Below are 16,633 nucleotides of genomic sequence, written 5' to 3' on the forward strand. Positions count from 1 at the left end.
ACTACATTCTCACCGAAGATCAGCCAAATCAGCCCATAGGTGGCGCTATTGTGCCAAAACCCAATATTTTGGCCGCCATTTGTAAACCGTTTGTCGTAGACTCAAAAAAATTACATATTTAGAATCCTTGGGTCTGCACCAACAAAAGTGGAGTGACCCAGATTTTCTCTACGGTGGACCGTTTTCCAGCTACATCGCGATTTGTCCGAAACCTACTTTTGCGAACTAGTCCTAGGTTTTTTGCCCAATCTGAACCAAACCAGCTCTGAAATGTTCTCTGGACACTGAATATCAATAATTATCAAAAAAAAAGTTGACATTTTTATTCTCACTCGAAACAGTACACAACAATGTTCGATGCTAATTGAAGCTAAATGCTAATTGGAGCTATAACTTTGGAACGAAATGAGATATTACCACCAAACTTGCTACACACATGCATAAGCTCAATTTGAGGTGACACTGCAAAACCCGCAGACTTTGGCCACATGGTGGCGCTATAAAGTTAAAAAAACATAAAAATTACTCTAACCTTACAGCCACTAGTCCAATCAGCTTGAAATTTGGCATGCAGTGTCTTTGACCAAGTTGTCATAACATACTATAAGGACATTGGCACATCTCTAAAAACATGGCCGCCATTGGCCAATTAAAATTGAGCAGCCATTTAACAAGGTTAACGATGAGTGATCAAAACGAAACTCGCTGGGCATGTTCGACTCATGGTCCTAGAGGTCTGTAAGAATTTTGAAAGAAATCGGCCACTAGGGGGCGATTTTACGTATTTTTAGTGTGTAATGGGTTGTGTATCAAACAACCTTTTGCGCAACCACACAAAATACATATCATATGATAGGCCTGCTCATACCCAAATGTTTGACACTCAAACCACTGCTATCACTTACACCGTTCGTTGAATATTTATCAATATAGGAAAAACCTACTTTTGCGAACTAGTCCCTGGTTTTTCACTCAATCGCGACGAAACCAGTGTTGTGGGAATCTCTGGACTGAGTAGATCAATAATTATCAAAAAAAAGTTGAACTTTTCACTTTGGCTAGCTGTAACAGGCTAATTTACAAAAGGGGCTTGTCCACACGAACCTACATGCCTGTAAACTAATAAGGAAAACTCACAACATCACAGAAATTGGTGAGCAAATGTGCCATACCAATGTAAACAAACATGCAAAATTTTGTGAAGATCAAAATATAGGTGGCGCTATAATAGCAAAAATAGTCTTAAAAACATGCTAAATGGCTTTCAAATGCAGTACATTTGCTTCATTTACACACTATTTCACAAAAAACACTTAATCTACATATCATATGATAGGTCTGCTCATACTGAACAGTTTGAGACTAAAACCACTGCTGTTACTCAAACTGTTCATTAAAAAACCATCAATATAAACAAAACCTACTTTTGCGAACTAGTCCCTGGTTTTTAGCTCAATCACAACGAAACCAGTGTTGTATGAACCTCTGGACTGAGTAGATCAATAATTATCAAAAAAAAGTTGAACTTTCCATTTTAGATAGCTGTAACAGGCTCATTAACAAAAGGGGCGTGTCTACACGAACCTACATGCCTGTAAACCAATAAGGAAAACCCAAAACATCACAGAAATTGGTGAGCAGATGTGGCATATCAATGTGAATAAACATGCAAAATCTTGTGGAGATTGGGCTATAGGTGGCGCTATAATAGTGGAAATGGTTCTAAAAACATGCTAAAATGGCTTAAAAATGCAGTAAATGTGCTTCATTTACACACTTATCACTGAAATGATTTACAAGTTAATTTTTTTGTCCATCTTGGATGTTTAAAGGTCTCAAAAACACATTTTCAATATTCTATCATTTTAGCCACTATAACACAGACTTTTAACTGTCACCTACCATTTCTAACCACTAGATGTCACAACAATACCACTTATTTATTGTTCATAACATTTGCATACCTTTGTTGTTTTACATTTTTTGAGTTTAAAGTCAGGGAAATTGCATTTAGGATCATTCTGAATCACATTTTGACCTGATGTAAACACTGTTATGCATTAAACATCTAATTTGGTCCCAGTTAACCTCTTCATAATAATTCTAATAGGTAAAACTGGTTCTATAATTAAACACCTTGTTTTAAAACATATGTAAAGAAAATCACAACTGTGGCTTCTAGATGGCAGTAACAGAGCACTTGATGTTTATTTTACTGCTCTATAACAAAGAATGTAATGTAATGTTATGTAATGCATTCTGAATCCCAAACTGACATGGCATGAACACAGTTAATGCATTTAAGATCAAATTTAGTCAAAGCTTGTCACACTTTTTACTCTGTAGACTTTTAATTATTTTAATAAAATACAAATTTTTCATTTTATACAGTTAGAACATGCTCAATTATAGAAGGGATATGTTTATGCACACCTAAATGGCTGTAATCACATAAATAAATTACACCGTGGCCACTAGATGGCAGTAGGAGATCACTAATAGCTTATTCACTGCTCTTTTGTCATTTTTATTAAGAAGAGCTAAAATAGCCATAACTCATGAATGCATTAAAATATCTTCACCAAACTTGTTACACATATGCAAGAGGTCAGTCTAAGCACATAGGATGAAACACATAGACATTGGCCACATGATGGCGCTATACATTATAAAATCACTGTATCGGAGTAACCATTTATCTGATTAACTTAAAATTTGACATGCCGTGACTTTGTCTAAGGTGCCATGACTCGATCTACACAATGTATCATAGGGCTGCTTATACTGGTCACTTTGACATAAAAGCGGTCACTCGAAATGTTCATAAGAAATTTGTCAATATGTAAAAACTGATGTTTCATTTCTGGAGTGTTTAATCAAACGTTTGTTAGCTCAATCTATAAACTCTAACACTCTAATCGTATATTTCATTGTCAAATAAACTACTTACAGGCGTCCTAACTGCTATATGACCTTACCCTGCTAAACTGCTTGACCCCCGTTAATTGCTGCTTGCAGCTATATTTATTATTATTATTATTATTATTCTGCCGAAGTCACTATTGCCCAGGCCAAACCGTAAGGCCGAGAGAGCTGAAACTTGGCCAGATGGTAGTACTCCGGTACACTACATTCTCACCAAAGATCAATCAAATCGGACCATAGGTGGCGCTATGGCGCCAAAAACCAAGATTTTGGACATTTTTGACCGCTATACGTTCACCGTTTGTCGTAGACTCAAAAACTTTACATTTTTTGAATCCTTGGGTTAGCCCCAACAAAAGTGCACAGCTGAACTTTTTGCTCTACGACGCACCGTTTTCCCGCTACATCGCCATTTGTCCGAAACCTACTTTTGCGAACTAGTCCTAGGTTTTACACTCAATCTAAACCAAACCAGCTCTCAAATGTTCTCTAGACACTGAATATCAATAATTATCAAAAAAAAGTTGACATTTTTTTTCTCACTCAAAACAGTACACAACAATGTTCGATGCTAATTGAAGCTAAATGCTAATTGGAGCTATAACTTTTGAACGAAATGAGATATCATCACCAAACTTGATACACACATGCATAAGCTCAATTTGAGGTGACACTGCAAAACCCGCAGACTTTGGCCACATGGTGGCGCTATAAAGTTAAAAAAACATAAAAATTACTCTAACCTTACAGCCACTAGTCCAATCAGCTTAAAATTTGGTATGCCGTGTCTTTGACCAAGTTGTCATAACATACTATAAGGACATTGGCATATCTCAAAAAACATGGCCGCCATTGGCCAATTAAAATTGAGCAGCCATTTAACAAGGTTAACGATGAGTGATCGAAACGAAACTCGCTGGGCATGTTCGACTCACAGTCCTAGAGGTCTGTAAGAATTTTGAAAGAAATCGGCCACTAGGGGGCGATTTTACGTATTTTTAGTGTGTAATGGGTTGTGTATCACACAACCTTTTGCGCAACCACACAAAATACATATCATATGATAGGCCTGCTCATACCGAACAGTTTGACACTCAAACCACTGCTGTCACTCACACCGTTCGTTAAATATTCATCAATATAAGAAAAACCTACTTTTGCGAACTAGTCCCTGGTTTTTAATTCAATCGCGACGAAACCAGTGTTGTTAGAATCTCTGGACTGTGTAGATCAATAATTATCAAAAAAAAGTTGAACTTTTCACTTTGGCTAGCTGTAACAGGCTAATTTACAAAAGGGGCGTGTCCACACGAACCTACATGCCTGTAAACCAATAAGGAAAGCCCAAAACATCACAGAAATTGGTGAGCACATGTGGCATATCAACGAGATGTAACTTGCAAAATTTTGTGAAGATCAAACCATAGGTGGCGCTATAATAGAAAATATAGTCTTTAAATAATGCTAAATCGCTTAAAAATAAGGTAAATTTGCTTCATTTACATACTATTTCACAAAAAAACACTTAATCTACATATCATATGATAGGTCTGCTCATACTGAACAGTTTGACACTAAAACCACTGCTGTTACTCAAACTGTTCATTAAAAAACCATCAATATAAACAAAACCTACTTTTGCGAACTAGTCCCTGGTTTTTAGCTCAATCGCAACGAAACCAGTGTTGTATGAACCTCTGGACTGAGTAGATCAATAATTATCAAAAAAAGGTTGAACTTTCCATTTTAGATAGCTGTAACAGGCTCATTTACAAAAGGGGCGTGTCTACACGAACCTACATGCCTGTCAACCAATAAGGAAAACCGAAAACATCACAGAAATTGGTGAGCAGATGTGGCATATCAATGTGAATAAACATGCAAATTTTTGTGGAGATTGGGCAATAGGTGGCGCTATAATAATGGAAATGGTTCTGAAAACATGCTAAAATGGCTTAAAAATGAAGTAAATGTGCTTCATTTACACACTTATCACTGAAATGATTTATAAGTTATTTTTTTTGTCCATCTTGGATGTTTAAAGGTCTCAAAAACACATTTTCAATATTCTATCATTTTAGCCACTATAACACAGACTTTTAACTGTCACCTACCATTTCTAACCACTAGATGTCACAACAAGACCACTTATTTATTGTTCAAAACATTTGTATACCTTTGTTGTTTTACATTTTTTGAGTTTAAAGTCAGGCAAATTGCATTTAGGATCATTCTGAATCATATTTTGACCTGATGTAAACACTGTTATGCATTAAACATCTAATTTAGTCCCAGTTAACCTCTTCATAATAATTCTAATAGGTAAAACTGGTTCTATAATTAAACACCTTGTTTTAAAACATATGTAAAGAAAATCACAACTGTGGCTTATAGATGGCAGTAACAGACCACTTATTGTTTATTTTACTGCTGTATAGCAAAGAATGTAATGTAATGTTATGTAATGCATTCTGAATCCCAAACTGACATGGCCTGAACACAGTTAATGCATTTAAGATCAAATTTAGTTAAAGCTTTTCACAAATTTTACTCTGTAGATTTATAATTATTTTAATATAATACAAATTTTTCATTTTATACAGTTAGAACATGCTCAATTATAGAAGGGATATGTTTATGCACACCTAAATGGCTGTAATCACATAAATAAATTACACTGTGGCCACTAGATGGCAGTAGGAGATCACTAATAGCTTATTCACTGCTCTTTTGTCATTTTTATTAAGAGCTAAAATAGCCATAACTCATGAAGGAATTAAAATATCTTCACCAAACGTGTTACACATATGCAAGAGGTCAGTCTAAGGTCATAGCATAAAACTCGTAGACAATGGCCACATGATGGCGCTATACATTGTAAAATCACTGTATCTGAGTAACTATTTTTCTGATTAACTTAAAATTTGACATGCCGTGTCTTTGTCTAAGGTGCCATGACTCGATCTACACAATATATCTTAGGGCTGCTTATACTGGTCACTTTGACATAAAAGCGGTCACTCAATGTTCATTAAAAATTTGTCAATATGTAAAAATCGAAGTTGCTTTTCTGGAGTGTTTAATCAAACATTTGTTAGCTCAATCTATAAACTTTAACACTCTAATCGTATATTTCGTTGTCGAATAAACTACTTACAGGCGTCCTAACTGCTATATGACCTTACCCTGCTAAACTGCTTGACCCCCGTTAATTGCTGCTCGCAGCTATATTTAGGGGGTCAAGCGCGAAGCGCTGAAACCCTATTGTTTTTGTTAAGATTTTTATTATTAGGGGGTCAAGCGCGAAGCGCTGAAACCCTATTGTATTTGTAAGGATTTTTATTATTATTATTCTGCCGAAGTCACTATTGCCCAGGCCAAACCGTAAGTCCGAGAGAGCTGAAACTTGGTCAGATGGGAGTACTCCAGTACACTACATTCTCACCGAAGATCAGCCAAATCGGCCCATAGGTGGCGCTATTGCGCCAAAACCCAATATTTTGGCCGCCATTTGTACACCGTTTGTCGTAGACTCAAAACAATTACATATTTGGAATCCTTGGGTCAGCACCAACAAAAGTGGAGTGACCCAGATTTTCTCTACGGTGGACCGTTTTCCCGCTACATCGCGATTTGTCCGAAACCTACTTTTGCGAACTAGTCCTAGGTTTTTTGCCCAATCTGAACCAAACCAGCTCTGAAATGTTCTCTGGACACTGAATATCAATAATTATCAAAAAAAAGTTGAAATTTTTTTTTTCGCACGAAACAGTACACAATAATGTTCGATGCTAATTGAAGCTAATTGCTAATTGTAGCTATAACTTTTGAAAGGAATGAGATATCCTCACCAAACTTGGTACACATATGTGTAAGCTTAATTTGATGTGACAGTGCAAAACCCGTGGACTTTGGCCACATGGTGGCGCTATAAAGTTTAAAAAACATAAAAATTACTCTAACCTTACAACCATTACTCCAATCAGCTTGAAATTTGTCATGCAGTGTCTTTGACCAAGTTGTCATAACATACTATAAGGACATTGGCATATCTCAAAAAACATGGCCGCCATTAGCCAATAAAAATTGAGCAGCCATTTAACAAGGTTAACGATGAGTGATCAAAACGAAACTCGCTGGGCATGTTCGACTCATGGTCCTTGAGGTCTGTAAGAATTTTGAAAGAAATCGGCCACTAGGGGGCGATTTTACGTATTTTTAGTGTGTAATGGGTTGTGTATCACACAACCTTTTGCGCAACCACACAAAATACATATCATATGATAGGCCTGCTCATACCAAACAGTTTGACACTCAAACCACTGCTGTCACTTACACCGTTTGTTAAATATTCCTCAATAAAGGAAAAACCTACTTTTGCGAACTAGTCCCTGGTTTTTCACTCAATCGCGACGAAACCAGTGTTGTTGGAATCTCTGGACTGTGTAGATCAATAATTATCAAAAAAAAGTTGAACTTTTCACTTTGGCTAGCTGTAACAGGCTAATTTACAAAAGGGGCGTGTCCACACAAATCTACATGCCTGTAAACCAATAAGGAAAACTCACAACATCACAGAAATTGGTGAACACATGTGGCATATCAACGAGATAAAACTTGCAAAATTTTGTGACGATCAAACCATAGGTGGCGCTATAATAGCAAAAATAGTCTTTAAATAATGCTAAATCGCTTAAAAATAAAGTAAATTTGCTTCATTTACATACTATTTCACAAAAAACACTTAATCTACATATCATATGATAGGCCTGCTCATACCGAACAGTTTGACACTCAAACCACTGCTGTCACTTATACCGTTCGGTAAATATTCCTCAATATAGGAAAAACATACTTTTGCGAACTAGTCCCTGGTTTTTCACTCAATCGCGACAAAACCAGTGTTGTTGGAATCTCTGGACTGTGTAGATAAATAATTATCAAAAAAAAGTTGAACTTTTCTCTTTGGCTAGCTGTAACAGGCTAATTTACAAAAGAGGCGTGTCCACACGAACCTACATGCCTGTAAACCAATAAGGAAAACTCAAAACATCACAGAAATTGGTGAGCACATGTGCCATATCAATGTGAAGAAACATGCAAAATTTTGTGAAGATCAAACTATAGGTGGCGCTACAATAGCAAAAATAGTCTTTAAATAATGCTAAATCGCTTAAAAATAAAGTAAATTTGCTTCATTTACACACTATTTCACAAAAAACACTTAATCTACATATCATATGATAGGTCTGCTCATACTGAACAGTTTGACACTAAAACCACTGCTGTTACTCAAACCGTTCATTAAAAAACCATCAATATAAACAAAACCTACTTTTGCGAACTAGTCCCTGGTTTTTAACTCAATCGCAACGAAACCAGTGTTGTATGAACCTCTGGACTGAGCAGATCAATAATTATCAAAAAAAAGTTGAACTTTCCATTTTAGATAGCTGTAACAGGCTCATTAACAAAAGGGGCGTGTCTACACAAACCTACATGCCTGTAAACCAATAAGGAAAACCCAAAACATCACAGAAATTGGTGAGCAGATGTGGCATATCAATGTGAATAAACATGCAAAATCTTGTAGAGATTAGGCAATAGGTGGCGCTATAATAGTGGAAATGGTTCTAAAAACATGCTAAAATGGCTTAAAAATGAAGTAAATGTGCTTCATTTACACACTTATCACTGAAATTATTTAAAAGTTATTTTTTTTTTTGTCCATCTTGGATGTTTAAAGGTCTCAAACACATTTTCAATATTCTATCATTTTAGCCACTATAACACAGACTTTTAACTGTCACCTACAATTTCTAACCACTAGATGTCACAACAAGACCACTTATTTATTGTTCAAAACATTTGCATACCTTTGTTGTTTTACATTTTTTGAGTTTAAAGTCAGTGAAATTGCATTTAGGATCATTCTGAATCACATTTTGACCTGATGTAAACACTGTTATGCATTAAACATCTAATTTGGTCCCAGTTAACCTCTTCATAATAATTCTAATAGGTAAAACTGGTTCTATGATTAAACACATTGTTTTAAAACATATGTAAAGAAAAGCACAACTGTGGCTTCTAGATGGCAGTAACAGACCACTTATTGTTTATTTTACTGCTCTGTAGCAAAGAATGTAATGTAATGTTATGTAATGCATTCTAAATCCCAAACTGACATGGCATGAACACAGTTAATGCATTTAAGATCAAATTTAGTCAAAGCTTGTCACACTTTTTACTCTGTAGATTTTTAATTATTTTAATAAAATACAAATTTTTCATTTTATATAGTTAGAACATGCTCAGTCATAGAAGGGATATGTTTATGCACACCTAAATGGCTGTAATCACATAAATAAATTACACTGTGGCCACTAGATGGCAGTAGGAGATCACTAATAGCTTATTCACTGCTCTTTTGTCATTTTTATTAAGAGCTAAAATAGCCATAACTCATGAAGGAATTAAAATATCTTCACCAAACTTGTTACACATATGCAAGAGGTCAGTCTAAGGTCATAGCATAAAACTCGTAGACAATGGCCACATGATGGCGCTATACATTGTAAAATCACTGTATCTGAGTAACCATTTATCTGATTAACTTAAAATTTGACATGTCGTGTCTTTGTTTAAGGTGCCATGACTCGATCTACACATTATATCATAGGGCTGCTTATACTGGTCACTTTGACATAAAAGCGGTCACTCGAAATGTTCATTAAAAATTTGTCAATATGTAAAAACTGAAGTTGCTTCTCTGGAGTGTTTAATCAAACGTTTGTTAGCTCAATCTATAAACTCTAACCCTCTGATCGTATATTTCATTGTCGAATAAACTACTTACAGGCGTCATAACTGCTATAGGACCTTACCCTGCTAAACTGCTTGACCCCCGTTAATTGCTGCTTGCAGCTATATTTATTATTATTATTATTATTATTCTGCCGAAGTCACTATTGCCCAGACCAAACCGTAAGGCCGAGAGAGCTGAAACTTGGCCAGATGGTAGTACCCCGGTACACTACGTTCTGACCAAAGATCAGCCAAATCAGACCATAGGTGGCGCTATGGCGCCAAAAAAACACTTTTTGGACATTTTTGGCCGTTATTTGTTTACCGTTTGTCGTAGACTCAAAAACTTTACATTTTTTGAATCCTTGGATTAACCTGAACAAAAGTGTATAGCAGAAAATTTTGCTCTACGACGCACCGTTTTCCCGCTACATCGCAATTTATCTGAAACCTACTTTTGCGAACTAGTCCTAGGTTTTTCACTGAATCTAAACCAAACCAGCTCTCAAATGTTCTCTAGACACTGAATATCAATAATTATCAAAAAAAAGTTGACATTTTTATTCTCACTCGAAACAGTACACAACAATGTTCAATGCTAATTGAAGCTAAATGCTAATTGGAGCTATAACTTTTGAACGGAATGAGATATCATCACCAAACTTGGTACACACATGTATAAGCTTAATTTGAGGTGACAGTGCACAAACAGCGGACTTTGGCCACAAGATGGCGCTATAAAGCTTAAAAATCATAAAATGACCCTAACTTTACAACCGTTAGTCTGATCAGCTTGAAATTTGGCATGCAATGTCTTTGACCAGTTTGCCATGACATATTATAAGGACAATGGCACATCTCAAAAAACATGGCCGCAATTAGCCAATTAAAATTGTGCAGCCATTTAGCAAGGTTAACAATCAGCGATCGGAACGAAACTCGCTGGGTATGTTTGACTTATGGACCTAAAGGTCTGTAAGAATTTTGAAAGAAATCGGTCACTAGGGGGCGATTTTACGCAATTTTAAGGTGTAATGGGTTGTGTATCACACAACCTTTTGCAAAACCACACAAAATACATATCATATGATAGGCCTGCTCCTACCGAACAGTTTGACACTAAAACCACTGCTGTCACTTACACCGTTCGTTAAATATTCATCAACATATGATTAACCTACTTTTGCGAACTAGTCCCTGGTTTTTCACTCAATCGCAATGAAACAAGTGCTGTTAGAATCTCTGGACTGTGTAGATCAATAATTATCAAAAAAAAGTTGAACTTTTCACTTTGGCTAGCTGTAACAGGCTAATTTACAAAAGGGGCGTGTCCACACGAACCTACATGCCTGTAAACCAATAAGGAAAGCCCAAAATATCACAGAAATTGGTGAGCACATGTGGCGTATCAACGAGATGAAACTTGCAAAATTTTGTGAAGATCAAACCACAGGTGGCGCTATAATAGCAAAAATAGTCTTTAAATAATGCTAAATCGCTTAAAAATCAAGTAAATTTGCTTCATTTACATACTATTTCACAAAAAACACTTAATCTACATATCATATGATAGGTCTGCTCATACTGAACAGTTTGAGACTAAAACCACTGCTGTTACTAAAACTGTTCATTAAAAAACCATCAATATAAACAAAACCTACTTTTGCGAACTAGTCCCTGGTTTTTAGCTTAATCGCAACGAAACCAGTGTTGTATGAACCTCTGGACTGAGTAGATCAATAATTATCAAAAAAAAGTTGAACTTTTCATTTTAGATAGCTGTAACAGGCTCATTTACAAAAGGGGCGTGTCTACACGAACCTACATGCCTGTAAACCAATAAGGAAAACCCAAAACATCACAGAAATTGGTGAGCAGATGTGGCATATCAATGTGAGTAAACATGCAAAATCTTGTGGAGATTGGGCAATAGGTGGCGCTATAATAGTGGAAATGGTTCTGAACACATGCTAAAATGGCTTAAAAATGAAGTAAATGTGCTTCATTTACACACTTATCACTGAAATGATTTATAAGTTATTTTTTTGTCCATCTTGGATGTTTAAAGGTCTCAAAAACACATTTTCAATATTCTATCATTTTAGCCACTATAACTCAGACTTTTAACTGTCACCTACCATTTCTAACCACTAGATGTCACCACAAGACCACTTATTTATTGTTCATAACATTTGCATACCTTTGTTTTTTTTACATTTTTTGAGTTTAAAGTCAGGGAAATTGCATTTAGGATCATTCTGAATCATAATTTGACCTGATGTAAACACTGTTATGCATTAAACATCTAATTTGGTCCCAGTTAACCTCTTCATAATAATTCCAATAGGTAAAACTGGTTCTATAATTAAACACCTTGTTTTAAAACATGTAAAGAAAATCACAACTGTGGCTTCTAGATGGCAGTAACAGACCATTTATTGTTTATTTTACTGCTCTATAGCAAAGAATGTGATGTAATGTTATGTAATGCATTCTGAATCCCAAACTGACATGGCATGAACACAGTTAATGCATTTAAGATCAAATTTAGTTAAAGCTTTTCACGCTTTTTACTCTGTAGATTTTTAATTATTTTAATAAAATACAAATTTTTCATTTTATATAGTTAGAACATGCTCAATTATAGAAGGGATATGTTTATGCACACCTAAATGGCTGTAATCACATAAATAAATTACACTGTGGCCACTAGATGGCAGTAGGAGATCACTAATAGCTTATTCACTGCTCTTTTGTCATTTTTATTAAGAAGAGCTAAAATAGCCATAACTCATGAAGGAATTAAAATATCTTCACCAAACTTGTTACACATATGCAAGAGGTCAGTCTAAGGTCATAGCATAAAACTCGTAGACAATGGCCACATGATGGCGCTATACATTGTAAAATCACTGTATCTGAGTAACCATTTATCTGATTAACTAGAAATTTGACATGTCGTGTCTTTGTCTAAGGTGCCGTGACTCGATCTACACATTATATCATAGGGCTGCTTATACTGGTCACTTTGACATAAAAGCGGTCACTCGAAATGTTCATTAAAAATTTGTCAATATGTAAAAATCGAAGTTGCTTCTCTGGAGTGTTTAATCAAACATTTGTTAGCTCAATCTATAAACTCTAACGCTCTAATCGTATCTTTCGTTGTCGAATAAACTACTTACAGGCGTCCTAACTGCTATATGACCTTACCCTGCTAAACTGCTTGACCCCCGTTAATTGCTGCTTGCAGCTATATTTATTATTATTATTATTATTATTCTGCCGAAGTCACTATTGCCCAGACCAAACCGTAAGGCCGAGAGAGCTGAAACTTGGCCAGATGGTAGTACCCCGGTACACTACGTTCTGGCCAAAGATCAGCCAAATCAGACCATAGGTGGCGCTATGGCGCCAAAAAAACACTTTTCGGACATTTTTGGCCGCTATTCGTTCACCGTTTGTCGTAGACTCAAAAACTTTACATTTTTTTAATCCTTGGGTTAACCTGAACAAAAGTGTATACCAGAAATTTTTGCTCTACGACGCACCGTTTTCCCGCTACATCGCGATTTGTCCGAAACCTACTTTTGCGAACTAGTCCTAGGTTTTACACTCAATCTAAACCAAACCAGCTCTCAAATGTTCTTTGGACACTGAATATCAATAATTATCAAAAAAAAGTTGACATTTTTATTCTCACTCGAAACAGTACACAACAATGTTCGACGCTAATTGAAGCTAAATGCTAATTGGAGCTATAACTTTTGAACGAAATGAGATATCATCACCAAACTTGCTACACACATGCATAAGCTCAATTTGAGGTGACACTGCAAAACCCGCAGACTTTGACCACATGGTGGCGCTATAAAGCTAAAAAAACATAAAAATTACTCTAACCTTACAGCCATTCGTCCGATCAGCTTGAAATTTGGCATGCAGTGTCTTTAACCAAGTTGTCATAACATACTATAAGGACATTGGCATATCTCAAAAAACATGGCCGCCATTGGCCAATTAAAATTGAGCAGCCATTTAACAAGGTTAACGATGAGTGATCGAAACGAAACTCGCTGGGCATGTTCGACTCATGGTCCTAGAGGTTTGTAAGAATTTTGAAAGAAATCGGCCACTAGGGGGCGATTTTACGTATTTTTAGTGTGTAATGGGTTGTGTATCACACAACCTTTTGCGCAACCACACAAAATACATATCATATGATAGGCCTGCTCATACCGAACAGTTTGACACTCAAACCACTGCTGTCACTCACACCGTTCGTTAAATATTCATCAATATAGGAAAAACCTACTTTTGCGAACTAGTCCCTGGTTTTTCTCTCAATCGCGACGAAACCAGTGTTGTTGGAATCTCTGGACTGTGTAGATCAATAATTATCAAAAAAAAGTTGAACTTTTCACTTTGGCTAGCTGTAACAGGCTAATTTACAAAAGGGGCTTGTCCACACGAACCTACATGCCTGTAAACCAATAAGGAAAGCTCAAAACATCACAGAAATTGGTGAACACATGTGGCATATCAACGAGATGAAACTTGCAAAATTTTGTGAAGATCAAACCATAGGTGGCGCTATAATAGCAAAAATAGTCTTTAAATAATGCTAAATCGCTTAAAAATAAAGTAAATTTGCTTCATTTACATACTATTTCATAAAAAACGCTTAATCTACATATCATATGATAGGTCTGCTCATACTGAACAGTTTGACACTAAAACCACTGCTGTCACTCACACCGTTCATTAAAAAACCATCAATATAAACAAAACCTACTTTTGCAAACTAGTCCCTGGTTTTTAACTCAATCGCAACGAAACCAGTGTTGAATGAACCTCTGGACTGAGTAGATCAATAATTATCAAAAGAAAGTTGAACTTCCATTTTAGATAGCTGTAACAGGCTCATTAACAAAAGGGGCGTGTCTACACGAACCTACATGCCTGTAAACCAATAAGGAAAACCCGATCACAGAAATTGGTGAGCAGATGTCTCATATCAATGTGAATAAACATGCAAAATCTTGTGGAGATTGGGCAATAGGTGGCGCTATAATAATGGAAATGGTTCTAAAAACATGCTAAAATGGCTTAAAAATGAAGTAAATGTGCTTCATTTACACACTTATCACTGAAATGATTTATAAGTTTTTTTTTTTTGTCCATCTTGGATGTTTAAAGGTCTCAAAAACACATAATTTCAATATTCTATCATTTTAGCCACTATAACACAGACTTTTAACTGTCACCTACCATTTCTAACCACTAGATGTCACAACAAGTCCACTTATTTATTGTTCAAAACATTAGCATACCTTTGTTTTTTGAGTTTAAAGTCAGGGAAATTGCATTTAGGATCATTCTGAATCACATTTTGACCTGATGTAAACACTGTTATGCATTAAACATCTAATTTGGTCCCAGTTAACCTATTCATAATAATTCTAATAGGTAAAACTGGTTCTATGATTAAACACATTGTTTTAAAACATATGTAAAGAAAATCACAACTGTGGCTTCTAGATGGCAGTAACAGACCACTTATTGTTTATTTTACTGCTCTATAGCAAAGAATGTAATGTAATGTAATGCATTCTGAATCCCAAACTGACATGGCATGAACACAATAAATCCATTTAAGATCAAATTTAGTCAAAGCTTGTCACACTTTTTACTCTGTAGATTTTTAATTATTTTAATAAAATACAAATTTTTCATTTTTTTACAGTTAGAACATGCTCAATTATAGAAGGGATATGTTTATGCACACCTAAATGGCTGTAATCACATAAATAAATTATACCGTGGCCACTAGATGGCAGTAGGAGATCACTAATAGCTTATTCACTGCTCTTTTGTCATTTTTATTAAGAAGAGCTAAAATAGCCATAACTCATGAATGCATTAAAATATCTTCACCAAACTTGTTACACATATGCAAGAGGTCAGTCTAAGGTCATAGCATAAAACTCGTAGACATTGGCCACATGATGGCGCTATACATTGTAAAATCACTGTATCTGTGTAACCATTTATCTGATTAACTTAAAATTTGACATGTCGTGTCTTTGTCTAAGGTGCCATGACTCGATCTACACATTATATCATAGGGCTGCTTATACTGGTCACTTTGACATAAAAGCGGTCACTCGAAATGTTCATTAAAAATTTGTCAATATGTAAAAATCGAAGTTGCTTCTCTGGAGTGTTTAATCAAATATTTGTTAGCTCAATCTATAAACTCTAACACTGTAATCGTATATTTCATTGTCGAATAAACTACTTACAGGCGTCCTAACTGCTATATGACCTTACCCTGCTAAACTGCTTGACCCCCGTTAATTGCTGCTCGCAGCTATATTTATTATTATTATTATTATTATTATTATTATTATTAGAAATGGAAAAATAATGCATTTAAATTCATGCAAAATATTGCAAAAACAAATACAATCTACAACATTTCAACAAATTTGTTAATATTCTTTGTTTCTTTTGATTTTCTTCCTCTTTTTGGAAATTTTATTTGATATTTTCCCTAACATATTAATTTGAGCTACTAATTTTTGAATAATTGTTGTAAGTTATTTGGTAGATTAGCTTCAGATTTAGCTTCATTACTGAGTAATCTAATGTATATGCACAAGTATAACATTGTGGAGCATCCTATAGAAAATATTAATTGAGATTTGTGGGGTGTGCTCATACATGCACAGCACTGTATTTAAAAAATAATAACAATACGCTGAATTTCAGACTTAAAACACCCTCATCTGCACCAGACTGCTTATTATGGCTCCGTTTGGAATAACACTGACTGCTATTTTCATCCAAGAAGTGAGTTTGCTCAGTGAATCCTGGAAGTATCATGTTTTGTTTTTCC

At 35.4% G+C, this 16,633-nt stretch overlaps 1 protein-coding gene and 2 long non-coding RNA genes across 8 annotated transcripts in view; 2 read left to right on the forward strand and 1 right to left on the reverse strand.

Annotated features, from left to right (window-relative positions):
* The window catches only part of inpp4aa (inositol polyphosphate-4-phosphatase type I Aa), a 149,911-nt gene that overhangs the window by 103,385 nt on the left and 29,893 nt on the right, over positions 1–16,633 (forward strand).
* On the reverse strand, positions 2,944–9,902 carry LOC147842247 (uncharacterized). Its single transcript, XR_015499153.2, has 4 exons — positions 9,746–9,902; positions 7,848–9,511; positions 6,243–7,366; positions 2,944–6,186 (listed from the first exon to the last, which is right to left on the reverse strand). It is a non-coding gene; the product is annotated as an uncharacterized LOC147842247 (long non-coding RNA).
* Positions 7,319–16,112, forward strand: LOC147842248 (uncharacterized). Its single transcript, XR_015499132.1, has 3 exons — positions 7,319–7,420; positions 11,032–15,477; positions 15,590–16,112. It is a non-coding gene; the product is annotated as an uncharacterized LOC147842248 (long non-coding RNA).

The sequence above is a fragment of the Danio rerio genome, chromosome 9 (genome assembly GCF_052040795.2).
Source record: "Danio rerio strain M-AB ecotype USA chromosome 9, GRCz13ab, whole genome shotgun sequence".
In the NCBI taxonomy this organism is placed as follows: Eukaryota; Metazoa; Chordata; class Actinopteri; order Cypriniformes; family Danionidae; genus Danio; species Danio rerio.